This window comes from Micropterus salmoides, unplaced genomic scaffold, assembly GCF_014851395.1.
Source record: "Micropterus salmoides isolate LMB-PRFRI ecotype aquatic unplaced genomic scaffold, ASM1485139v1 Ms_hic_scaffold_1, whole genome shotgun sequence".
NCBI classification, from domain to species: Eukaryota; Metazoa; Chordata; class Actinopteri; order Centrarchiformes; family Centrarchidae; genus Micropterus; species Micropterus salmoides.
In genome coordinates, this window is record NW_024040040.1 from 62688080 (window position 1) to 62696548 (window position 8469).

An 8469-nucleotide genomic window follows, 5' to 3' on the forward strand; every position below is an offset into this window, starting at 1 on the left:
GTCCGGGGCAGCAAGGACCCCACCCAAGGACAGAACGGCCCAACAGCCCAGATCCGGTCGGCCCACACCCAGGAGGCAATGCCACTCAGGCCAGGTCAGGCCAGAAGACCCCCACCCCCGCTCCCTTCCCTCCCTAGCAGCGAAGCATCCCACACACAAACCCCCACCGTCCCCAAAGAAAAGAGACAGCAATCACCCCGCGACAGCAGCAACAGCCCCTCAGCCCTAGGGAGTCAGCAGATGCAAATAGCCCCTAGGACTCAACACGACCACACTCCAGAGGGCCGCGACGCGACTGCAAGCAACCATCGACACACCCCAAAGCACAATCCCTCCATACACAGGATCCCGGCACAACCACCAAGCATCCAGTCCGGGCACTAAAATCCAGAGGAGACACCCCCCAACCAGCTCAAAAAGGACCAGCCCGCACCCCAACCCACCCCGTCAACCCCTTCTTCCCGGTCCCCCACCCCTCCAACAACCAGTCGCCAGACCCCTCAGAGAACCGAAATGCAATTATCAGGATGCACAGCATGCACACAGGACAGAGCCGCACACCAGCCCAGTCCCGGCCCGCACCCGATGCCCCCAACCCCCGACAAGCACGCAAGCCAATAATGACCTACAGATGAGCCAATCAACACTACCCCGCTACCAATCTAACTAGCGGCACACAACAGCCAAGTAATGCGCTGCGCAGGAGAGATGCCAGCCGGCGCAAACCGCCCCCATCCCCCCGCAGCCAGAGAGACCACAGACCCCACCCACGGCTACACCGTGACCCACGCCGCACGTTCACCACCAGACCGAAACCCACCACAAGCCCCCCCCACCAACCTCCACCGCCATGCCCGCCGCCCGCCCCTCCCCCCAACCCGGACCCACACAGGACACACAGGGAGGCAGCCAAGCACCGAGCGCCACCACATCCGCACAGCGCGCGAGTCAAAATCACCACCCGCGCACCGATACCAACAACCTCGCGACACCTAAGCAGAGTGGCTACCCACCCCGCAGCAGCGGCACGCCGAATACAGGGCAAACACCGGTCCCCCCGTCAAGCCCGCGCCCTAGGCAACCCGAGCACCGCACCACCGCCCCCCCCCCGCCAACCCCATGCCATCAACCAACACTTAAAATTAGAAAAACTCCCCCACGCCCGCACCGCAATGCGTCTAAGAATCAACCCACCCCCAAACACACCTACCAGCCGTACGGGACCCTGACCAGCAAGGCAGTACACACCCACCCCCATTAAGTGATAAAGTTGATCAAGGGGGACCAGAGAGATTGGAATTGTGTCAATTTGTTTTTTTTTACAGCAGACATTTTCTCCATGCTAATGTGATCTATAAGGTGATTCCGATATTGGGTGATACTTATATTCTTTTTGGCCTTCCAGTTCATGAGGATAGTTTTCTTGGCGATGCATAAGGCAGTGAGAAGCATGTATGATGTGTCAATCTCTATACTAATGTCACTTAGGTCCCCCAGCACGCAGAGTGATGGGGAAACTGGGACGGGGTAACTTAGCCATATCGATAGGTCTTCACATATCTTCTGCCAGAACTTTTGAACAGGTGTACATTGCCACATAGCATGCATGTAACTATCAGATATGTTACCTGAGCAGTTCCGGCAGATGTTTGACTGCATAAGACCCATTCTGAACATCCTTTGTCCAGTATAGTGTGTTCTATGGAGAGTTTTATACTGTATAAGTTGTAGATTGGGATTTGTAGTCATTCTAAAGGTATTTAAACATATCTGCATCCAAAAGTTTTGGTCTGGACTAATGGATAGATCTGTTTCCCATTTTAAGAATGGGAGAGAGATTGAACTATCTGTTTTTAACAGTAACATGTATACTTTTGATAACAGTTTTGGAGGCGAGAGTTTAAGAAAGTCTTTTATCATTGGAGGTAAATCTAAGTCCATTGGAGCAGACCTCTTGGTTCATGGGACCCTCCTTTCTGTATCAGCCTCCAGCAGAAAAAATGCAAGTTAGTGAGACATTTGAGCTAGTTGAACCTGGAAGGGACCCGGAAATCTGACCCCAAGTTCAGACCTGTGCTACATACCTGGAAGAATCTATGCTTACCCCAGACCGCTTCCAACGGTTCTCCACCTTCAACTCCTTAGTAAGAGGAGTAGCATACCTCATCCACATGGCAAGATCCTGCAAGCACTCAAATAAAAACAGCAAATGCAAAGGCTGGCACAGATGTAATTCACCTCGTACTCCGAGCCAACAAAGCAATACCCAAAAATAGCCCCATGCAGAAACTCAGCCCATTCTTGGAAGACAACCTCATTTGTGTTGGGGGCCGATTAAGGCACTCAGAACTCCCTGCTGCCGAAAGAACCCAATAATCCTGCCCAAAGGTAGCCACATCTCCTTACTGCTCACCCAACATCACCACGAGCAAGTAAAACACCAAGGCAGACACCTGACAGAAGGCGCGATTAGGGCAGCAGGATTGTGGATTTTGGGAGGCAAAACATTAATCAGTCCAGTACTCCACAAATGTGTAACCTGTCGCAGGCTGCGCGGAAAGCTGGAAGAACAATTCATGGCTGACCTGCCACCCTGAACGCCTTAAAACCTGCCCTCCCTTTACATATGTGGGGATCGATGTATTTGGTCCCTGGTCTATCTCTACCAGACGCACCAGAGGAGGACAGGCAGAGAGCAAGCGGTGGGCCATCATGTTCAGCTGTATGAGTTCAAGAGCAGTGCATATCGAGGTAATTGAGGCTATGGACACATCTAGCTGCATAAATGCCCTCAGACGCTTCTTCGCACTCAGAGGCCCTGCGAAACAGCTCCTATCTGATTGTGGCAACAACTTTTATTGGAGCGCGCAAGGAGCTTGGGATGGACAAAAGGCTGCAGAAGTTCCTCAGTGAGCAAGGATGCATCTGGGAATTCAACCCGCCACATGCCTCCCATATGGGAGGCTCTTGGGAGCGCATGATTGGTGTCGCTAGAAGAATCCTTGATTCAATGTTTCTCCAACATAACACTCGCCTAACCCACGAAGTTCTTTGCACACTGATGGCTGAGGTCACGGCCATCATGAACGCACGTCCACTCCTACCTGTCTCTGCTGACCCGGAAAACCCTTTCATACTCTCACCGTCAATGCTTCTTACGCAGAAGACTGGAGCTCCACCCCCTCCAGGAGAGTTCTCAGACAAGGACCTTTACACAAAGCAATGGAGACAGGTTCAGGCTCTTGCAAACCAGTTCTGGACCCGCTGGAGCCGTGAATACTTACCTTCCCTGCAACACAGACATAAGTGGACAGTACCTCGAAGAAACCTTGAAGTTGGAGACCTAGTTCTACTCAGAGACAAGCAGACTGTCCGCAACTGCTGGCCTATGGCCAGGATCACTGCCACCTTCCCTGGAAACGATGGCCACGTAAGAAAGGTCGAGGTGACCACACAGTGGTGCTGGTGGCAAGGGCGATGCCATCAAGGGAAACTATAGAACAGAAAAGAACAATAACTTAAGTTGTATCTGAGTTTAACATTAGAGCATTACTGACCATGCCTACATCCTTCAGCTCTACTTGCTTCACATTAACTGCAGGACATTTTAGGAGTTATATGCAGTTTTTGGATTCAAACCGTCACACATCCATTCATCAGACCACCATTAAAGTCTAAAATGTGCTGCACCCAGCTGTTCACAGTTTATAATGTAAATACCAGATGTGCTACTGTAGTGACACACCCTTAACCTAGAATAATCCTAACACATCTCCTCCAGATGCTCCAAAGACCTCCTCTGTGTCAGCGAGTCCCTCTGGTAAAATAATGGAGGGCAGTTCAGTCCTGTGCAGTGTTGTCAACGTAGAAGAGAGGCTGAACACATTATTAGCAGGAGGAACACAGAAACAGCAGCTGGAGCAAGACTCGGGAACATCTATCATCAGGGCTTCTCATCCTCTTTTGAGTTGAATTTGAATTAATTTTGTGATTCAAGTTTCTTCACAGAAAAGGGTCATGAAGATGACACCTGTGACCAAGTTTCATGTACAGGTCTATTCGTTTTTATTATAGCCTGCTAGCTAGCTTTGTAGGGGGGACAAGATGAACTCATGAAGCAGGAAGTAACACTGGCACATGAGAATAATGAATAAAATAAATGTATTGCACCTTTTAGCTCGTAGCAGTCCACGCCTAAACACAGGTAGATTGATAAGTTGTCTCTTTTCTCCTCCAGATGCTCCAAAGCTTCCCTCTGTGTCAGTGAGTCCCTCTGCTGAGATAGTGGAGGGCAGTTCAGTGACTCTGACCTGCAGCAGTGATGCTAACCCAGCAGCTAATTATACCTGGTACAAGGAGAATGAAGACTCACCAAAAGCATCAGGACAGAACTTCACCATCACTGACTTCAGAGCTGAACACAGTGGGAATTATTACAGAAGAGGACGTCATAACTCCACCTTACATCTGATTGTTGTGGCAGGTACATTTCTCCATGACACTAATTGGCTGATTAACAGAAGATAATCACCTGGCAAACTGATTCATGAATTAAACCCTACTACTTCCTAATAAGGTCCAGCACAGTTTATCTAATAACTGTCTATCTCCATTTCTAGATAAAACAACAATGATAATAAATATCATCAGGTTGACTCTGGTGGTTGTGATGCTGATTCCTCTGCTTCTGGTTTGTCTGTGGATGAGGTGAAACTATAAGAATAAATCAGTTTCATCACTGATCTTTGAATATTTACTTTCATAGTTTTGGAGTTATTGACTTTTTATTTATTTGTTTTTGGATTCAATTTAGAAAGAAGAAAACTCTGAGCTCCACCACTGAACCAAATGAACCCATAGAGACATTAGAGGTGAGAAATCTGTTGGGCCACAGTGACAGAACTTCCTCTACCAAAGAGTTATAATTTGTTGACTTATACATTCATTTTAATTTAAAAACAAATTGTTCTAATGCCATTTATGAGGCCGTTGCCTCTCATCTTGTTTTCTCTCCCCATCAGTTGGAGTCTGATCCTGATTGTAGCAACGCCTCAGCCTTGAACCAAAACTGTAACCAGAGGGACTCACCTGGATGGAAACAGAGAGAAGTACAGCATTGAAGTAGTCAGTGGAGAACAGGGGGCTGTGGAGGATGAGGATACATTTACCTTTAACTGCAAACATTTTCATTTTTAGTTTTCATTAGCAGCAGCAGGTAGACGTCAGCAGCAGCATGTAGCACAAGATTAGAGTAGAATGTAAGCGTCATTGTTACCTGTGCAGGTACATTACATAAGTTCAGGATTTTACTCAGTATACAAAATGTTATTTCAAAATGAATGTAATAAATTGCTTTTAAGAAACACTGGTTGTCCTGGTTGTTCACATCACACCTGTGCTGGTAATGAAAGCCAATAACGTCAGATCAAAACAAACATGTAGAACTGGAAGCTAAGTATTTCACAGCATGTACAGTCTATATTTAAACACTGAAATCAAACAGAAGCCCAGCTCTGTCACACTTTGCTAGTTGTATCATTTTCAATGTGTTGCAGTGGCTGATTGAAATAAACAGCCAGCTTCCACAACAACTCTGCAGTTTGATCATCATTTCAGTTTCCTCTCACTGCTGCAGAGGGCGACAGTGTGCAGAAAGGTTTGGATTTTAGCTTTAAACAAACTCTTTGTGTTTATTATTCAGAATTAATTTGTATTTACCCAAATAGACCAATTATTATTATTATTTATTAGAAGACACCAGGAACAAGAGCATATAGAGCGTGTTGGAGAGGTGACTGATGGTGCATTCATGAATAATTAAATTTTTTCCCCCCTTATATCTTTATTGCAAAAAGAGAAATAAAATTACATGGGACATAAAGAAGTATACAAAACTTTGATTTGTGCAAAATACATATTGTACATACTAGGGCTGTCCCCGACTAAGGATTTACACAGTCGAATCAGAATTGTCAAGTCTTGCCTATAGTCAACTGACAGTCGAATCATATGACTGCAGTCTTACTCACTGTTACTTACACTGTACATTTACAGCTGAACTGAGGCTTATTGTTGACCCTTTTCTCTCTGCTCGCCTGCCATTCACCGGTCTTGTGCCGAGTTTTGTGTGCACGCGTGCCTGACAACTAACTGCACGTTGCGGTTTAAAAACGATAAAATATTCTTTGTGAGGTTCATCAATGGTGATAAATGATCCAAACGTCCTGCGAGGTACAGACAGCTCGGCACAACAGCCGCGAAGCTGGTGCTCCGTCTCTTCTGCAGGTGTTACTCTGCTACTACACACACACACACACACACACATTACGCCCACACGTGTGCTGACGCCCCCTTCCTTAACGGTTAGGGTTACAATTTTGGATTTATTCACGCACTTTAAAGACATTTATGAAATGCGTCACATGTTTATTTACAGTATACAAGTGTATATTGTAATAGGCAGCATATTAACTTATTGGGAGAAAACTGGTAGTTCTATTTCAAATCAGACGTTGAGCACCCACATATCACCAAAATGGTATGATCTGTGAGACTGAAAGTTGAATCAGGCTCCTCCCATCGAAGTATCGAATCTTCGACTATTCGGGGTCAGCCCTGGTCTATACATATTTTGCAAACATGTAATTTGTAATATGGTTATAAGGGTTAGTTTGCTGTCCGTGTAGAGTGAACTAGATGTCTGCGTGTTGTTTATATGCTCTGATGATGCTAATCCAACACATCTTTGTAGTAGCATCCATGTTGATTCCACATTCAGACTTCAGAGCACATGAACACACTGAAGTTGGAAGAACTACTTCACAACTTGCATGTGAATGCACCGTGAGCCGCTGATTGCAACTTGCAACCCTCACCACTAGATATCACTAAAACTTACACACTGAACCTTTAAACTAAGTATTTGAATCTTGACCACAGTGAAGTAACTAACATTTTGTGAGATTTACTGTGTAGTTTTCAAGAAGAGCATGAACTATTTATCTGGAGGGAAATTGTTGTGCAGCAGTTCTAATACAAAACAGGAATAAAAGCAAATATATAGACTGCAAACAGATAATATAAAATATCAATAAGGTGCAATTCCAAAATATACACAAAAATAGAAGCAGGTTACCGGTCCATGTCCGTTATGTTACACATTTTGTCCCATAATCTAAATATCTGTATATATTTTTATGTGTTTTTCTGCTCATGTGTCATCAGCATAATTATATCACAGTTTGCATTTCCAAACAAGACCCACCAGTTCATTTAATATGTGTGTGCCTTATCTTAATATAACAGTTAAAACTAGTTTAACATCTTGGAAATATGACTGTCACTGTGTATCTATTAGAGTTTGTGGACGTTGACTGTTGTTTCTGTTTCTCACTGAGTCAGGGCTCCATGTGCAGGTGCTAGTCTCTAAAGTCTCCTTACTGGGGATCATTTAAATGTGGGGAACACAGCAGGTGTGTTGAACCTGTCAGGATTGCTGGGTGCGCAAAGCAGGGGAGAGCCCAAACGCATGACACTGAGAGCTGAGATTGAGTTCCAGGGTTTATTAATCCCAAGCATGACAAACAGAACTCCCAGGTACAGGAAACACAAACAACAAAGTCCAGGCCGACCAGGGTGGGTGGAGGGAGGACAGGAGGTGGGCCAGAAAAACTAAAATCAAAATCCAGAGAGGCCAGGGACTAGACAGGGAATTCTCCGGCGGGTGGCCTGAGGGCAGAACAGGGGGGTCATAAGGTCCAGAAGGAAGACAAAACAGGCAAATCAGGGTTAGGGAACAGGGCAGGTAAGGCGCTTGGCCTAACATACAGGGCAGGGCAGAGGGGCAGAACAGTTCAGGAGGCCGACCAGGAGGTTGTTTGAGCAGGCCGGGCAGAACAGGGGGGCCACAGAGTTCGGGAGGCCATCCCGGAGGATGACCCAACAGGCCGGGCAGAACACGGGGGTCACAGAATTCAGGAGATCGGGCAGGAGGCCAGCGCTGAGGGCGGAACCTCTCCGGAGGTTGGTCAGGAGGCCGACGTAGGAGGCCTGAGGCCTCAAGTGGCAGAGCTGGACTGAGGACCACGGGCGAAGTGGCAGGGCTGAGGACCACGGACAGGACGGCTGGGCTGAGGTCCACGGGAGAGACAGCTGGGCTGATGACCATGGACCGGACACGAGGAGCTGGAGTCGGCCTGACCACCGACTGGACAGCTGGGCTGGGGACCATGGACCGGACACGAGGAGCTGGAGTCGGCTGGACCACCAACGGAGCTGGTGTTGGTCGGGCCACCGACGAGGGACCAGGAGTCGATCGGACCACCGGTGGAGCTAGTGCTGGTCGGTCTACCGACGGAGCAATAGGAAAAGGAATCGGCTGGGCCACCAATGGAGCTGGTGTTGGTCGGACCACCGACGAGAGAACAGGAGTCGATCGGACCACCGGCGGAGCTGGTGCCGGTCGGTCCA

At 47.4% G+C, this 8469-nt stretch overlaps 1 long non-coding RNA gene across 1 annotated transcript; it reads left to right on the plus strand.

The window, feature by feature from the left end:
* The first annotated feature begins 4617 nt into the window (after positions 1–4617).
* Positions 4618–5324, plus strand: LOC119899275. Its single transcript, XR_005443779.1, has 3 exons — positions 4618–4707; positions 4814–4871; positions 5022–5324. It is a non-coding gene; the product is annotated as an uncharacterized LOC119899275 (long non-coding RNA).
* Positions 5325–8469: the final 3145 nt, after the last annotated feature.